We start from the raw sequence: 18,709 nt of genomic DNA on the forward strand, positions 1-18,709 counted from the left end.
AATTAAAGTACTACTAGTAGTAATGGTGGCCATGAAACTACTGGATTGTCATAAAAACCCAAGGAAGCTTGCTGTCCTTACCCGGTCTGGCTGACATGTGACTCCAGATCCACAGCAATGTGGTTGATTCTTAATTGCCCTCTGAAATGGCCGAACAAGCCACTCAGTTGTAAAATTTCACTTAAAAAAAAGTTGAAATAAGAATAAAACTGAATGGACTGCTAGGAAACGAGACACAACAAAAGCAAACCAAGCCCAGTCGACCCTGCAAAGTTCCTCCTCACTGAACAGCAGGGGGCTTGTGCCAAAAGTGGGAGAGCTGTCCCACAAACTGGTCAAGCAATAGCCACACTCACAGAATCATACCTTTCAGGCAACGTCCCAGACTCTTCCATCACCATCCCTGGGTACGCCTTGTTCCACCGGCAGGACAGATCGACCAGAGGTAGCGATGCAGTGATATACAGTCAGGAGGGAGTGGCCCTGGGAGTCCAGAAGATTGACTCCGAATTCCCCTGAAATCTAATGGCATCAGGTCAAACAGGGGCAAGGGAACCTCCTGCTGTGGTGATTACCACCTATCGCCCTCCCTCAGCTGATGAATCAGTCCTCCTCCATATTGAGAAGCAGCAAGGGCACAGAATGTACTCTGGGTGGAGGGACTTCAATGTCTATCACCAAGGGTGGCTCGGTAGCACCACTGCTGGCCAGGTCCTGAAGGACACAGCTGATACACTGGGCCTGCAGCAGGTGGTGAGCGAACCAAGACGTAGGGGAAAAAGCTTACTTGACCTCGTCCTCACCAATCTATCTGTCCCATGACAGTATAGGTAGGAGTGACCACCACACAGTCCTCATTGGAGACGAAGTCCCGTCTTCGCACTGAGGACACCATCCGACGTGTTGTGTGACACTTACACCGTGCTAAATGGGATAGATTCAGAACAGATCTAGCAGCTCAAATCTGGGCATCCATGAGGCGCTGTGGGCCATCAGCAATAGCAGAATTGTATTCCAGCACAATCTGTAACCTTATGGCCCGGCATATTCCTCACTCTACCATTACCAACAAGCCAGGGGAATCAACCCTGGTTCAAGGAGGAGTGTAGAAGAGCATGCCAGGAGCAGCACCAGGTGTACCAAAAAATGAGGTGCCAACCTGGTGAAGCAACAACTCAGGACGACATGCATGCTAAACAGCAGAAGCAACATGCTATAGACAGAGCGAAGAGATGCCACAACCAACGGATCAGATCAAAGCTCTGCAGTCCTGCCACATCCAGTCATGAATGATGGTGGACAATTAAACAACTAACGGGAGGAGGAGGCTCTGCAAACATCCCCATCCTCAATGATGACAGAGTCCAGCACATGAGTGCAAAAGACAAGGTTGAAGCGTTTGAAACCATCTTCAGCCAGAAGTGGATGATCCATCTTGGCCTCCTCCCGATATCCCCACCATCACAGAAACCAGTCTTCAGCCAATTCGATTCACTCCACGTGATATGAAGAAACGGCTGAGTGCACTGGATGCAGCAAAGGCTACTGGGCCCTGACAATACCCCGGCTGTGGTACTGAAGTCTTGAGCTCCAGAACTAGCCGCGCCTCTAGCCAAGCTGTTCCAGTACAGCGACAACACTGGCATCAACCCAACAATGTGGAAAATTGCCCAGGTATGTCCTGTCCACAAAACGCAGGAGAAATCCAATTACCTCCCCATCAGTCCACTCTCAATCATCAGCAAAGTGATGGAAGGTGTCGTTGACAGCGCTATCAAGCGGCACCTGCTCACCGATGCTCAATTTGGGTTCCGCCAAGGACCACTCGGCTCCAGACCTCATTACAGCCTTGGTCCAAACATGGACAAAAGAGCTGAATTCCAGAGGTGATATGAGGTGAAAGTGACTGCCCTTGACATCAAGGCAGCATTTGCTGAGTGTGGCACCAAGGAGCCCTAGTAAAATTGAAGTCAATGGGAATCAGGGGGAAAACTCTCCAGTGGCTGGAGTCATACCTAGCACAAAGGAAGATGGTAGTGGTTGTTGGAGGCCAATCATCTCTCGTCACAGGACATTGCTGCAGGAGTTCCTCAGGGCAGTGTCCTAGGCCCAACCATCTTCAGCTGCTTCATCAATGACCTTCCCTCCATCATAAGGTCAGAAACGAGGATGTTCGCTGATGACTGCACAGTGTTCAGTTCTATTTGCAACCCCTCAGATAATGAAGTAGTCCGTGTCTGCATGCAGCAAAACTTGGACAACATCCTGTCTTGGGCTGATAAGTAACAAACAAAATAGGAAATTCACGCCAGACAAGTGCCAGGCAATGACCATCTCCAACAAGAGAGAGTCTAACCACCTACCTTTGACATTCAACGGCATTACCATTGCCAAGTCCCCCACCATCAACATCCTGAGGGTCACCATTGACCAGAAACTTAACTGGACCAGCCACATAAATACTGTGGCTACAAGAGCAGGTCAGAGGCTGGGTATTCTGTGGCGAGTGACTCACCTCCTAACTCCCCAAAGCCTTTCCACAATCTACAAGGCACAAGTCAGGAGTGTGATGGAATACCCTCCACTTGCCTGGATGAGTACAGCTCCAACAACACTCAAGAAGCTCAACACCATCCAGGACAAAGCAGCCCGCTGGATTGGCACCCCACCCACTACCCTAAACATTCACTCCCTTCACCACCGGCGCACTGTGGCTGCAGTGTGTACCATCCACAGGATGCACTGCAGAAACTCGCCAAGGCTTCTTCAACAGCACCTCCTACGCCCGCGACCTGTACCACCTAGAAGGACAAGAGCAGCAGGCACATGGGAACAACACCACCTGCACGTTCCCCTCCAAGTCACACACCATCCTGACTTGGAAATATATCGCCGTTCCTTCATCGTCGCTGGGTCAAAATCCTGGAACTCCCTTCCTAACAGCACTGTGGGAGAACCTTCACCACACGGACTGCAGCGGTTCAAGAAGGCGGCTCACCACCACCTTCTCAAGGGCAATTAGGGATGGGCAATAAATGCCGGCCTTGCCAGCGACACCCACATCCCATGAATGAATATAAAAAAATTCACTCGTAGACTGAGTGGTAAACCCCAGGGAGTTCCTCAGTGAGAAATTAAGGATTTGTCTGTTTCCTTGGTAAATCGTCCTTAGTGCTCTTAAAGTGTTGACATCTCTGCACTTTGGGTTTTCAGACGATGAACCCAGAGTGCTTGAGTCTGTACACTTAAAAGTGTTGAATTCAAGATGTTCCGACCTTGGCCCTGGTTGACCTCTCCCAGGATGTGCTTGACCTGGTCGCGGATGTAAATAGGTTTCCCCCCTTGGCTGGGTTGGGCAGTGGTGGTGGTGAAGGGGACGGTCCCTTTCCCTGTCTCCGGGCTTTGTGTCAGGCATGGCTTTATCTCCACCTGCCTGATGCTTGAGTCACACTGCAAAAGGAGGGGCGGGGTGGGGGGGTCCCAGGCTGCTGCTCTCTGTCTGGCCAAGAACCCAGAGAGGAGACCATGAGAGATTCCTCTACCTCCGATGATGTACTCCTCACGGTGAGGGATCCCAATGCCTTGCGGAGGGTGTGCGAGTAACTTTTCAGGCCGTGCATTCCAGATCACAACAACTCACTGAGCAAAAGATTTCTCCTCATTTCCCCCCTGGAGATTTTGCCAATTATCTTAACTCTGTGTCCTCTGGTTACCGACCCTCCTGCCAGTGGAAATAATTTCTCCCTGTCCACTCTATCAAAATCCTTCATGATTTTGAACACCTCGATTAAATCTCCCTTTAAACTTCTCTGTTCTAAGGAGAACAATCCCAGCTTCTCCAGTCTCTCCCCATAACTGAAGTCCCCCATCCCTGGTACCATTCCAATAAATCTCCTCTGCACCCTCTCTAAGGCCTTGACATCCTTCCTAAAGTGTGGTGCCCAGAATGAACACAATACTCCAGCTGAGACCAAACCAGTAATTTATAAAAGTTCAGTGTAAATTCCTTGCTTTTCTACTCTATGCCTCTATTTGTAAAGCCAAGGATCCCCTGTGCTTTTTTAACAGCCTTATCCACTTGTCCTGCCACCTTCAAAGATGTTGTATATTTGTATTTGCATCCTTCACAACAATCAATTGGGAGAAGTGCATTGGTCATAAACCAACAGGTGACCACTATCTTTTGATTCCAGTTTCTCACTTTGATCCCTCCCCCTTGAATTTGTCACCAAGATTCAGTGGAAACTCAGTAGGAGACACTGGGTCTCTGCTCTGGTTCTGAGACTCACGTGCAGCCACACCCAGCTTGGAACTTTCCACCTTCAGGTGCTGCACATGGAAGTTCATCCAAAGTGCTGTGTGCTGGTGACAATCTTTTTCTGCCACACGCACAGCCGAAATTATGACAGGCAGCTCTTTTTCATAAAACTGCAAGGAATACGTACGTCCTTCCAGGAGCTGCCTGTCTTATCCAGGGAGTTGCTAAGAGATCCAGCAGGATTTCTGCCCAGTCTGAGGTATTGGCCATTCTGTCTGAGCTACTCTTCCATAAACCCATCTACACATGATCAGTTTCAGTGACACAAAGGTGGTGGAGAGGAGAGCCCTTGCTGCGAAGGTAAACAGAGTCTGGGATGTACTGGGCAGTGGGTCAGCAGGCTGGATACCGTCAGAGTTATTACCTGCTCCAACATCAACAACAAAAACACCTTGTATTTATATCGCATCCTTACTGTAGTAAAATGTCCCAAAGCGCTTCACAGGAGTGGAATTAGACAAAAATTGACACCAAGACACAAAAGGAGATATTAGAACAGGTGATCAAAAGCTTGATGAAAGTGGTAGGTTTTAAGGAGCGTCTTAAAGGAGGAGAGAGAGGTGGAGAGGCAGAGAGGTTTAGGGAGGGAATTCCAGAGCTTGGGGCCGAGGCAGCTGAAGGCACAGCCACCAACGGTGGAGTGATTAAAATCGGGGATGTGAAAGAGGCAGGGATTGGAGGAGCACAGAGATCTCAGAGGGTGGTAGGAGGTTACAGGTAACAGAGATAGGGAGGGGCGAGGACATGGAGGGATTTGTACACAAGGATGAGAATTTTAAAATCGAAGTGTTGCTGGACCGGGAGCCAATGTAGGTCAGTGCGCACGGGGGTGATGGGAGAACGGGACTTGGTGTGAGTTTGGATACGGTCAGCACAGTTTAGGATGAGCTTCAGTTTACGGAGGGTGGAAGATGGGAGGCCGGCCAGGAGAGCATTGGAATAGTCAAAATTGGAGGTGACAAGGCCATGGATGAGGATTTCAGCAGCCGATGAGCTGACAATTACATCTGGCCTGTAGCCAAAGTCATCCAGGGGCTAAAATCCACAATTGACCCTGACTCAGTTGAGTGTGTCGAGGAGGCTCAGCCATATGGAGCGATTCCGGTGAATTTCACCCATCTTCGGACGGAGCTGCTCATCGGTGTGAGGCTCCAAAGCCTCCCTTGGAAACATCGGCCTTCCAAATTGAGATGTCTCTCGGAGATTCCCTTGGGCCCATTCTGCTCTGAGTGGAGGGATTTCCTGAACAGGTCACTGCTGCATACTCTCCCTCGCCTTCCGTCCCGACATGCCCTCGGGTAATATCCTGCTGGCCGGCAGAGGCGAGTGTCCCCTCAGGAAAGCCCTGTATTTGGGGTTCCTCCTCTGCACCATTGGAGACCTGGGGTGGAGAGGGTTGCATGAACATTCTCCTCGGCCATTTCACAGATACCCGGCCACTTGTCCATTTTGTGGGTTGGATGAAGATATACATTATCTTTATTTACAGTACCGGAGGTTGCAACCCCTGTTTCACTATTTAAAGGGGCCGCACCTCAAGTTTTAGTTACCTTGAAGTCCTTGTCTTCGGGCACCCAGTGCACAGGGTGGGGGAGAGAGGCGGGGGGTGAGTGGATCAGATGAACCCCTGGTGGGGATGTTCCTGGGCCAGGCTAAAACCACCATCCACTGGAAGCATCCACATGGAGGATTGTTCTGACTGCTGGCCGCTGTTCCACGGCCTTCAACACACCCGGGTGACCTTGGAGAGGGATCGCGTGGGCTCCACCAATACACTTGAAGCCTTCGTGGGCGACGCAGGACAGCAACTGTGTCACTGACGAAAGGAACCAGATCATTGGTTAATTTTATTTTTAATTGTAGACATTTTAATTTGATTGGACGATTTGTAATCGTGGGGCCCTCCTCTTCACCAATCGTCATATTTAGTCCGAGAGCCATGGGGCAAATCACATTGCTCCAATTCAAAATACTCCAATGTCCAACACACAAGAGCAAATCAGATCCTGTCACATCATTGCTGGGATCTTTGGAATTGACACAATGTGATTGTGAATAAAAAGGCCTCAAGTTTGGAAGTGAATCCATAGAGACAAAGGGGCAGGTCACAAGCACCAAACACCAATAGTGTGCAGCCCCAGTGGCCTAATGGATAAGGCACTGGCCTCTTAAGCCAGGGATTGTGGGTTCAAGTCCCATCTGGGGTGAATTTTGAGAATCTTACATACTCGGGGAACAATGTCACCTGCACTTTCCAGGCAAACAATGTCCCTTTGCCTCATTTTACCGAACACTGTCTTTTTCTTCTCTTCCTCTTCCATGCCTAACAGTACAAGAGGAAACCCATTTCTTGCACTGCTTTCCATCCAGCAGGTCATGCTCTGGGTATTTCCCGTGTCAGAGTCCATTCTAACATGAACAGTTGTTACCCTGACTCGCAACTCCTTACCAGGACCACCGGATAGATATGATGGGGGGGGGTCGTTACTCTGCTCCCATCAGACACGAGTACCCCACCGGATGTCAGCCCACCATTCAGGGACCAGAACTCTCGTCTACACTTGCCAGGACTGTTTTAGGGAATCAAAAGTGTTCACAACTGCTGCCAATCATTGCTGAAGTGTGTGGAATTGGCAGATATATTTTTGCGTTGTCGTGTGTCTCGAAGGCCACCTTGGAGAACGTTTACCCGAAGATCGGTGGCTGAATGTCCTTGACTGCTGAAGTGTTCCCCGACTGGGAGGGAACCCTCCTGTCTGGCGATTGTTGTGCGGTGTCCGTGCATCCGTTGTCGCAGTGTCTGCATGGTCTCGCCAATGTACCATGCTCTGGGGCATCCTTTCCTGCAACGTATGAGGTACACAACATTGGCCAAGTCACAGGAGTATGAACCATGTACCTGGTGGGTGGTGTCCTCTCGTGTGATGGTGGTATCTGTGTCGATGATCTGGCATGTCTTGCAGAGGTTGCCCTGGCAGGGTTGTTTGGTGTCGTGGATGCTGTTCTCCTGAAAGCTGGGTAATTTGCTGTGAACGATGGTCTGTTTGAGGTTGGGTGGCTGTTTGAAGTCGAGTAGTGGAGGCGTGGGGATGGCCTTAGCGAGGTGTTCGTCGTCATGGCGTAGTTTCTCCGCTCCGGGGAAGTACTGGACGATGAAGGGTACTCTGTAGGTTGCGTCCTGTGTTTGTCTTCTGAGGAGGTCGATGCAATTTTTCGCTGTGGCCCGTCGGAACTGTCGATCGACGAGTTGAGCGTCATATCCCGTTCTTACGAGGGCGTCTTTCAGCGTCTGTAGGTGTCCATCGCGTTCCTCCTCGTCTGAGCAGATCCTGTGTACTCGCAGGGCCTGTCCATAGGGGATGGCCTCTTTGATGTGGTTAGGGTGGAAGCTGGAAAAGTGGAGCATCGTGGGCTCGCGGGAGAGTGAGGTGCTGAGGTGCCCGTCTTTGATGGAGATTCGTGTGTCCAAGAAAGAAGCCGATTCTGAGGAGTAGTCCATGGTGAGTTTGATGGTGGGATGGAACTTGTTGATGTTATCGTGTAGTCTCTTCAGTGATTCTTCGCCGTGGGTCCATAGGAAGAAAATGTCGTCGATGTATCTGGTGTATAGCGTTGGTTGGAGGTCCTGTGCAGTGAAGAAGTCGTGCTCGAACTTGTGCATGAAAATGTTGGCGTATTGGGGTGCGAATTTGGTCTCCATGGCTGTTCTATGTGTTTGGGTAAAGAACTGGTTATCGAAGGTGAAGACATTGTGATCCAGGATGAAGCGGATGAGTTGTAGGATGGCGTCTGGAGATTGGCTGTTGTTGGTGTTGAGTACTGAGGCTCTTGCAGCGATGCCATCATCGTGGGGGATACTGGTGTAGAGTGCTGAGACGTCCATCGTGGTGAGAAGTGTTCCTGGTTCAACTGGTCCGTGGGTGCTGAGTTTTTGTAGGAAGTCTGTAGTGTCGCGACAGAAGCTGGGGGTTCCCTGTACGATGGGTTTCAGGAATCCCTCGACGTATCCAGAGAGGTTCTCACACAGGGTTCCGTTGCCTGATACGATAGGACGTCCGGGTGTGTTGGCTTTGTGTATCTTTGTGAGGCAGTAGAAGTCTCCCACGCGGGGAGTACGTGGGATGAGAGCCCGTAGGATGCTTTGAAGGTCTGGATCGAAGGTCTTGATCAGTTTGTTGAGCTGGTGGGTGTGATCTTTGGTCGGATCTGCGGGTAACCGTCTGTAGTGTTCCTGGTTGTCCAGTTGTCGGTCTGCTTCTTTGCAATAGTCCGTTCTGTTCTGTATGACTATGGCTCCTCCTTTGTCCGCTGGTTTGATGACGATGTTGCGGTTGGTCTTGAGAGCGTTGATGGCGTTGCGTTGTGCTCGGGTGACATTCTGGACTGTCTTGTGAGTGCGGCTGATGAATCTGGCATAGACGCATTTCCTGACCGCTTGAGCATACATGTCCAGCTGAGGGCAGTGACCCTCCGGAGGAGTCCAGTTTGACTCTTTCTTCTTCGGTTGCTGTACCGCGGATCCCTCTGTCTGCTGTTCCGGATCGTTGATTGTCTCATTGGGTTCGCTGCTGACATCTTGGGGTTTGTGGTAGAATTCCCGGAGCCTCATTCTCCTGATGAATTCCTCTGTGTCCGCCGCGAGACTAGTGGGGTCCATTTTGGTGGTGGGGCAGAAATTGAGCCCTCGGCTGAGAACTTCGATTTCGTCTGGTTGAAGGGTGTGGTCGGACAAATTGACGATAGACCTCCCTGTGGTTGTAACCGTGGTACCGGGGGAGGCTTGGTCGATGCTGGTGGTGATGCCGAGTTTCTCAAGCTTCCTGCTCTTGGTTTTCATGTAGGCAGCGTAGTTCCGTTGCCTCGTCTGTTTGGCGGTGTCTCGTAGCTGGTCTGCTGTGTCCTGAGTACAGGTTGAGAGTATGGACTCTATCTTGGTTTCGAGGTTGCGGCGTCTGCTGTAGAGTTGGTGTACGAGATGGTTGCAGAGTGTGCGAGAGGTACGACGGCAGAGTCTCTCAGCGTAATCTGAGTTGTGTGTCGAATTGAGTGGGTTCGTGATCTGTAGTCCTTTCGGGATCTTGTCTGCTTTCTTGCAGCTCTGTAAAAACTTGATGTCTGTGTCGATATGCGCGATCTTCTTGGAGATCCTCTCCACTGTGCTCCACGTCATCAAACCAGCGGACAAAGAAGGAGCCATCGTCATACAGAACAGAACGGACTATTGCAAAGAAGCATACCGATATGGACCACGACTACTGGCTGTTCACCCTCCCACTCCAGAATGTCCTGCAGCCGCTCCGTGACATCCTTGACCCTAGCACCAGGGAGGCAACATACCATCCTGGAGTCACGTTTGCGGCCACAGAAACGCCTATCTGATCCCCTTACAATTGAATCCCCTATCACTAGAGCCCTGCCACTCTTCTTCCTCCCCTCCTGTGCAGCAGAGCCACCCGTGGTGCCACAAACTTGGCTCTTGCTGCTTTCCCCTGATAAGCCATCTCCCCCAACAGTATCCAAAGCAGTATATCTGTTTGAGAGGGAGATGGCCCCAGGGGACTCCTGCTCTACCTGCCTAGTCCTTTTTTTCTGCCTGGTGGTCACCCATTTCCTTTCTGCCTGCGTAATCTTTACCTGCGGTGTGACCACCTCACTGAACGTGCTATCCACGATAGTCTCAGCATCACGGATACTCCACAGTGAATCCACCCACAGCTCCAGCTCCGAAATGCGGTTAGACAGTAGCTGCAGCTGGACACACTTCCTGCACACATGGTCACCAGGGACACTGGTAGTGTCCATGACTTCCCACATAGTGCAGGAGGAGCATATCACGGGTGCGAGCTCTGCTGTCATGACTTGCCTTAGATTTACACTGCGTTCACCTCTCAGACTCTCCTCCCGCTCGCGGGACTCTCCTTTTACACTGGGCTCACCTCTCGGACTCTCCTTTTACACTACGTTCACCTCTCAGACTCTCCTCCCGCTCTTGGTCTCTCCTTTTATACTGTGCTCACATCTCGGACTCTCCTCCCGCTCTCGGTCTCTCCCTTTATACTGAGCTCACCTCTCGGACTCTCCTGCCTCACCTGTGACGTCGCACAGTAGTTGTCTCTTGTTGCAGGTCTGCTGCTGCTTTTATTCCCCGCTCTCAGTCTTCTGCTGCTCAGGTCCGCCGCCGCTCTGCAGAAAAAGTTAGGAAAAGCAAGGCAAAGCAGCACCTCCTTCCCCCACTTCACCGAACTCCCACACTCACCAAACTCTCAGCTGTCTCACTCTGTGCCTGCCGCACTCCGTGCTGGTTGCGTTTGCCACTTTTCCGCCCACTCCACCAACCCATTGATATCTTCTTGGAGTCTACAGCTGTCCTCTTCACCATCAACTACACGGCCAATTTTTGGGCCGTCTGCAAATTTGCCAATCGTGCCCCCGACATTCAAGTTCAAATCATTAATATATACCACAAACAGCAAGAGACCCAACACTGAGCCCTGTGGCACAACACTGGAAACGGATTTCCATTCACAAAGACATCCATCGACATTTACCCTTTGTTTCCTGTTACTGAGCCAATTTTGGATCCAATTCGCCACCTTTCCCTGTATCCCATGGGCTTTTACCTTTCTGACCAATCTGCCAGGTGGGACCTTGTCAAATGACGAACTAAAATCCATGCAGACAACATCCACTGCACTACCCTCATCAATCCTCCTTGTCACTTCCTCAAATAATTCAATCAAATTTGTAAGGCATAACCTTCCCTGGACAGAGCAGGAGGAGGCCATTTGGCCCATCGAGTATGTGCCTGCTCTTTGCAAGAGCCCTCCAATTAGTCCCACTCCCCTGCTCGTTCCCTGTTGCCCGGCAAATTTCTCCTTTTCAAGTAGAAGTCCAATTCCCTTTTGAAAGTTACCATTGAATCTGCTTCCACCGCCCTTTCAGGCCGTGCATTCCAGATCACAACAACTCACTGGGAAAAAAAATTCTCCTCATTTCCCCCCCGGAGATTTTGCCAATTATCTTCACTCTGTGTCCTCTGGTTACCGACCCTCCTGCCAGTGGAAATAATTTCTCCCTATCCACTCTATCAAAATCATTCATCATTTTGAACACCTCGATTAAATCTCCCTTTAAACTTCTCTGTTCTAAGGAGAACAATCCCAGCTTCTCCAGTCTCTCCCCATAACTGAAGTCCCTCATCCCTAGTACCATTCTGGTAAATCACAGGAGAGTAATTAGACAAAAATTGACACCGAGCCACAAAAGGAGATATTAGAACAGGTGATCAAAAGCTTGATCAAAGTGGTAGGTTTTCAGGAGCGTCTTAAAGGAGGAGAGAGAGGTGGAGAGGCAGAGAGGTTTAGGGTGGGAATTCCAGAGCTTGGGGCCGAGGCAGCTGAAGGCACAGCCACCAACGGTGGAGTGATTAAAATCGGGGATGTGAAAGAGGCAGGGATTGGAGGAGCTCAGAGATCTCAGAGGGTGGTAGGAGGTGACAGGTTACAGAGATAGGGAGGGGCGAGGCCATGGAGGGATTTGCACACAAGGATGAGAATTTTAAAATTGAGTCGATGCGGGACTGGGAGCCAATGGAGGTCAGTGCGCACGGGGGTGATGGGAGAACGGGACTTGGTGTGAGTTAGGATACGGTCAGCAGAGTTTTGGATGAGCTAAAGTTTACGGAGGGTGGAAGATGGGAGGCCGGCCAGGGGAGCAATGGAATAGTCAAGATTAGACGTGAGGAGGCCATGGATGAGGATTTCAGCAGCCGATGAGCTGACAATAACATCTGGCCTGTAGCCAAATCCATCGAGGGGATAAAATCCACAATTGACCCTGACTCAGTTGAGTGTGTCGAGGAGGCTCAGCCATATGGAGCGATTCCGGTGAATTTCACCCATATTCGGACGGAGCTGCTCATTGGTGTGAGGCTCCAAAGCCTCCCTTGGAAACATCGGCCTTCCAAATTGAGGCATCTCTCGGAGATTCCCTCTGAGTGGAGGGATTTCCTGAACAGGTCACTGCTGCATACTCTCCCTCGCCTTCCGTCCCGACATGCCCTCGGGTAATATCCTGCTGGCCGGCAGAGGCGAGTGTCCCCTCAGGAAAGCCCTGTATTTGGGGTTCCTCCTCTGCACCATTGGAGACCTGGGGTGGAGAGGGTTGCATGAACATTCTCCTCGGCCATTTCACAGATACCCGGCCACTTGTCCATTTTGTGGGTTGGATGAAGATATACATTATCTTTATTTACAGTACCGGAGGTTGCAACCCCTGTTTCACTATTTAAAGGGGCCGCACCTCAAGTTTTAGTTACCTTGAAGTCCTTGTCTTCGGGCACCCAGTGCACAGGGTCGGGGAGAGAGGCGGGGGGTGAGTGGATCAGATGAACCCCTGGTGGGGATGTTCCTGGGCCAGGCTAAAACCACCATCCACTGGAAGCATCCACATGGAGGATTGTTCTGACTGCTGGCCGCTGTTCCACGGCCTTCAACACACCCGGGTGACCTTGGAGAGGGATCGCGTGGGCTCCACCAATACACTTGAAGCCTTCGTGGGCGACGCAGGACAGTAACTGTGTCACTAACGAAAGGAACCAGATCATTGGTTAATTTTATTTTTAGTTGCAGACATTTTAATTTGATTGGACGATTTGTAATCGTGGGGCCCTCCTCTTCACTAATCGTCATATTTAGTCCGAGAGCCATGGGGCAAATCACATTGCTCCAATTCAAAATACTCCAATGTCCAACACACAAGAGCAAATCAGATCCTGTCACATCATTGCTGGGATCTTTGGAATTGACACAATGTGATTGTGAATAAAAAGGCCTCAAGTTTGGAAGTGAATCCATAGAGACAAAGGGGCAGGTCACAAGCACCAAACTCAAATAGTGTGCAGCCCCAGTGGCCTAATGGATAAGGCACTGACCTCCTAAGCCAGGGATTGTGGGTTCAAGTCCCATCTGGGGTGAGTTTGGTTTTAAACCAAGTACATTCTGTGAAAACCAGCCCTTTGTCCTCATTGCTGAATTCCAGAGAGATCAAAGAGCTCAATCACATCATTGCTGAGATCTTTGGAACTGATACAATGTGATTCTGTCTGAAAAGAAAGGGATGGCCCATAAAAAGGCATCAAATTTGGCAGTGAAGAGATCGAGACAAAGGGGCAAGTTGCAACCACCAAGCTCTTGTTGCACACATCCCCAGTGGCCTAATGGATAAGGCACTGGCCTCCTAAGCCAGGGATTGTGGGTTCACATCCCATCTGGGGTAATACAGTTTTTGGCTCTGAAACAAAAGCCAAAACACCTTCTCTGAACATTGCTCCATTCCGTGACAGTCAGGGAGTTTTCCTTTTAACTTACCAACCAATCCAGGGAGTTCCTGTCCACACCCTTCTCACTCAGTCACTTGCTTTCCAGTGGCACAAACCAATGCGATGCTTCTACCAAGCTGTGCGCCATCCCAATACTCAGGGAACAATGTCACCTGCATTTTCCAGGCAAATAATGTCCCTTTACCTCCTTTCCTCATTTTACTGAACACTGTCTTCTTCTTCTCCTCCTCTTCCATGCCTAACAGTACAAGAGGAAACCCATTTCTTGCACTGCTTTCCATCCAGCAGGTCATGCTCTGGGTTTTTTCAGTGTCAGAGTCCATTCTAACATGAACAGTTGTTACCCTGACTCGCAACTCCTTACCAGGACCACCAGATCGATATGATGGGGGGGGTCGTTACTCTGCTCCCATCAGACACGAGTACCCCACCGGATGTCAACCCACCATTCAGGGACCAGAACTCTCTTCTACACTTGCCAGGACTGTTTGAGGAAATCAAAAGTGTTCACAACTGCTACCAATCATTGCTGAAGTGTGTGGAATTGGCAGATATATTTATTGATAAAAACCAAGTGAGTGGCGACAAGAACAGGTAGAATGTTATGAGAGCGTAGAGCAATGACCAATTGCACAAAGGCTGTGGTAGTAGCTGTGACCCCAGTGGCCGAATGGGAAAGGCAATGAGTTTGGGAATCACTCGAGCAAATGAAAGTGACAGACAGGAAAAGACCAACTGGTCTATCTTGCCTGTCCCATAAAGTTGTGCTGCCCTATGCATCTCGATACAGATACTCCCCACCCACCCAGAGCCGTGTAATCCCCTGGGAGAGGTGAAAAAACAGATTAAAAATGGAGGACAATTTGGGAAATAAAATCTGGAAAATTCCTCTCTGACCCCTTTAGGTGATCAAAACTAGTCCAGGAGATCACATAGACCCTGGTTGAATATTGGCCAGGACACCGGGGAGAACTCCAAAATAATATCATGTCATTTTTCAAGAACACCTGACCTGAAATACAGCACAGCTCTCCCTCATTACTGCACTAAAGTGTCAGCCTAGATTATATGCTCAAGTCTCTGGGAACACCGATCAGGTAAACTTTCATGTATCAGCCTTGGCTCAATGTTTCAGTCAGAAGGTTGTGGGTTCAAGTCCCACTTCAGGCTGACACTCCAGTGCAATGATGGGGGAGTGCTGCATTGTCGGAGGTGCCGCCTTTTGGATGAGACGTTAAACTGAGGCCCCGTCTGCCCTCTCAGGTGGATGTAAAAGAACCCATGGAACTATTTCTAAGAAGAGCAGGGGAGTTCTCCCCAGTGTCCGGGACAATATTTATCCCTCAACCAAAATCCCCAAAAAAAAGATCACCTGTTTATTTCTCTCATTGCTGTTTGTGGGATCTTGCTGTGTGTAAATTAGCTGCCACATTTCCTACATTACATAGAATTACATCGAATGTAATTAGCTACATCACTGGCATCTACCTGACAATGTGGAAAATTGCCCAGGTATGTCCTGTCCACAAAAAGCAGGACAAATCCAATCCGGCCAATTACTGCCCCATCAGTCTATTCTCAATATATCCTTTATATAATATGGAGACCAGGACTGTTCTCAGTACTCCAAGTGTGGTCTAACTAAGGTTCGATACAAGTTTAACATAATTTCTCTGCTTTTCAATTCTATCCCTCTAGAAATGAACCCTAGTGCTTGATTTGCCTTTTTTATGGCCTTATTAACCTGCGTTGCTACTTTTACTGATTTGTGTATCTGTACCCCCAGATCCCTCTGCTCCTCGACCCCATTTAGACTCTGATTTTCCAAGGAGTAGGTGCCCTCTTTATTCTTCCTACCAAAATGTACCACCTCACACTTAATGTATATGGAAATTCATTTGCCAATTACACGCCCATTCTGCAAGTTTATTGATGTCTTCTTGTATTTTCTCCCATCCTCCTCAGTATTAACTCTACCCCCTTATTTGGTGTCGTTACAACTTCACTTTGAAGTGACTACACTTGAAACGTACTTCATTGAAGTGCTGTGGGATGTCTCGAGGCCATGAAAGGTGCTATATAAATGCAAGTGTTTCTCCTCCATGCCTGTCACTACGCACTCAGCACCTCACCCAGTCACCATGTACATTGGGAGACGGCCCATTGTCTGCCGGTTTGGAGAGCTGCGTACAATATCAGAACGGTGAGAGGGTCATTGCATTAAATGCTAGCACAGAAACATTAGTGAGATCCCACTCCTTAAGACTATTCATTTTTAGTGATGGAGCTTTCGACATACCAGCTCTCGAACATTTTCTTTGCTTGCACCTTTTTCTGAACAGAGGCCGTGTGAAAACGGCCGATCTCCGCCCTTGTGAATCCCAGCTCGGAAGCCACAATGGTCCATTCAAAGCCCAGGTCTTTGGCGAGTTCTTGGACAGACTTCAGGTTGATCACTGCATCCTGGGTCAGGAAAACAGCTTTTAAAATAACCAAATACAAAAGGTACCAGCAATATCTGCTTCAACTGCACAAGACATTAAAAGCAGCACCGCAAGTAGATAAGGTTATTGAAAAAGTTCATGGAATAGCGGGTTTAAGGCAAGAGGTAATGGTGAATCTAGATACAGGATTAAATGGAAGAGATTGAGGACAGAGAGCAGCAGAAAGGTTTTTGCACAGAGGGCTGTGAGGCTGTGGGTTATGGTGGATACACTACTGGAGACAGTGATTGCAGCAGGGATGGTGTCAACATTTAAGAACAGGTTAGACAGGTGATTGATGGAAAGGGGAACGAAGGGATAGGGCGGACACATGGGATTAGGATACTGCTCGTGTGGGGGATCAAGACCAGCACCGACTGGTTGGGGCCAACGCCCAGTTTCTGTGTTGTAATTTCTATGTCATTCTCAAAGCTTTCAGGCTGTGGCATGAAAACTGTGGGTTAGGTTATGTTCTGGGCCGACCAGCACAGGCCCGAACCGAGAGGCCCGAAGATCGATGGAAATTGGACACTAGGCCTCATCAGCATCCAAGGCACGAGCTCCATTTTACTCTCCCTCCTTCCCTCGATCACTCCCCCCAATCCATCTCACTCCCTCTCCCTCCCGCCCCCGCCTCACTCCGTCACTCCCCCACTTCGCCCCCTCCCTCCTCTCCATCTCTCAGTCACTAGCCCCCTCGCCCTCTCCCTTGATCACTCTCCTCATCGCCCCCCTCCTCATCACTTCCTCTCCCTCTCCCTGTCGCCCCCCACTTCAATCTCCCCATCGCCCCCCTCAATCTCCCCATCTCCTCCCCTGCCCTCACAAGGAACCATAAAAAGTAAAAATAAACGGGCCTTACCCGGACTTCCTATGGCCAGGATTTTCCCTGACACCAGCTTTAATTCGCAGGTTCAAGTGTGCGAGCCTTAATCAGGCCCACCGTTAAAATGGTCATTTAAATTAGCCCCCCAACTCCCGCCTCTCGTTCCTCAGGGGCAGGCAACCTCCCGTTCCTGAATTCTGACAAGTTAATATTGGAGGTGACGAGGCCATGGATGAGGATTCCAGCAGCCGATGAGCTGACAATTACAATTGGCCTGTAGCCAAAGCCATCCAGGGGCTAAAATCCACAATTGACCCTGACTCAGTTGAGTGTGTCGAGGAGGCTCAGCCATATGGAGCGGTTCCGGTGAATCTCACCCATATTCAGACGGAGCTGCTCATCGGCGCGAGGCACCGAAGCCTCCCTCGGGAAACACGGTCTCCCAAATTTTGGCGTCTCTCGGAGATTCCCATGGGGCCATTCTGCTCTGAGTGGAGGGATTTCCTGAATAGGTCACTGCTGCATACTCTCCCTCGCCTTCCGTCCCGACATGCCCTCGGGTAATATCCTGCTGGCCGGCAGAGGCGAGTGTCCCCTCAGGAAAGCCCTGTATTTGGGGTTCCTCCTCTGCACCATTGGAGACCTGGGGTGGAGAGGGTTGCATGAACATTCTCCTCGGCCATTTCACAGATACCCGGCCACTTGTCCATTTTGTGGGTTGGATGAAGATATACATTATCTTTATTTACAGTACCGGAGGCTGCAACCCCTATTTCACTATTTAAAGGGGCCGCACCTCAAGTTTCAGTTACCTTGAAGTCCTTGTCTTCGGGCACCCAGTGCACAGGGTGGGGGAGAGAGGCGGGGGGTGAGCGGATCAGATGAACCCCTGGTGGGGATGTTCCTGGGCCAGGCTAAAACCACCATCCACTGGAAGCATCCACATGGAGGATTGTTCTGACTGCTGGCCGCTGTTCCACGGCCTTCAACACACCCGGGTGACCTTGGAGAGGGATCGCGTGGGCTCCACCAATACACTTGAAGCCTTCGTGGGCGACGCAGGACAGCAACTGTGTCACTAACGAAAGGAACCAGATCATTGGTTAATTTTATTTTTAGTTGTATACATTTTAGTTTGATTGGACGATTTGTAATCGTGGGGCCCTCCTCTTCACTAATCGTCATATTTAGTCCGAGAGCCATGGGGCAAATCACATTGCTCCAATTCAAAATACTCCAATGTCCAACACACAAGAGCAAATCAGATCCTGTCACATCATTGCTGGGATCTTTGGAATTGACACAATGTGATTGTGAATAAAAAGGCCTCAAGTTTGGAAGTGAATCCATAGAGACAAAGGAGCAGGTCACAAGCACCAAACACCAATAGTGTGCAGCCCCAGTGGCCTAATGGATAAGGCACTGGCCTCCTAAGCCAGGGATTGTGGGTTCAAATCCCATCTGGGGTGAAGTTGATTTTTGCTCTGAAGCAAAAGCCAAAACACCTTCTCTGAACATTGCTGCATTCCGTGACAGTCAGGGAGCTTTCCTTTTAACTTACCAACCAATCCAGGGAGTTCCTGTCCACACCCTTCTCACTCTGTCACTTGCTTTCCAGTGGCACAAACCAATGCGATGCTTCTACCGAGCTGTGCGCCATCCCAATACTCAGGGAACAATGTCACCTGCATTTTCCAGGCAAATAATGTCCCTTTACCTCCTTTCCTCATTTTACTGAACAC

The 18,709-nt window shown here is 49.8% G+C and overlaps 3 non-coding genes across 3 annotated transcripts; all 3 read left to right on the forward strand.

Annotated features, from left to right (window-relative positions):
• Window positions 1-6,452: 6,452 nt before the first annotated feature.
• trnak-cuu (transfer RNA lysine (anticodon CUU)) lies at window positions 6,453-6,525 on the forward strand. Its single transcript has one exon. It is a non-coding gene; the product is annotated as a tRNA-Lys (tRNA).
• A 6,694-nt stretch (window positions 6,526-13,219) lies between these two features.
• On the forward strand, window positions 13,220-13,292 carry trnar-ccu (transfer RNA arginine (anticodon CCU)). Its single transcript has one exon. It is a non-coding gene; the product is annotated as a tRNA-Arg (tRNA).
• A 5,071-nt stretch (window positions 13,293-18,363) lies between these two features.
• Window positions 18,364-18,436, forward strand: trnar-ccu (transfer RNA arginine (anticodon CCU)). The gene has a single exon. It is a non-coding gene; the product is annotated as a tRNA-Arg (tRNA).
• The last annotated feature ends 273 nt before the right edge of the window (window positions 18,437-18,709 follow it).

This window comes from Heptranchias perlo, chromosome 11, assembly GCF_035084215.1.
Source record: "Heptranchias perlo isolate sHepPer1 chromosome 11, sHepPer1.hap1, whole genome shotgun sequence".
Taxonomy (NCBI): Eukaryota; Metazoa; Chordata; class Chondrichthyes; order Hexanchiformes; family Hexanchidae; genus Heptranchias; species Heptranchias perlo.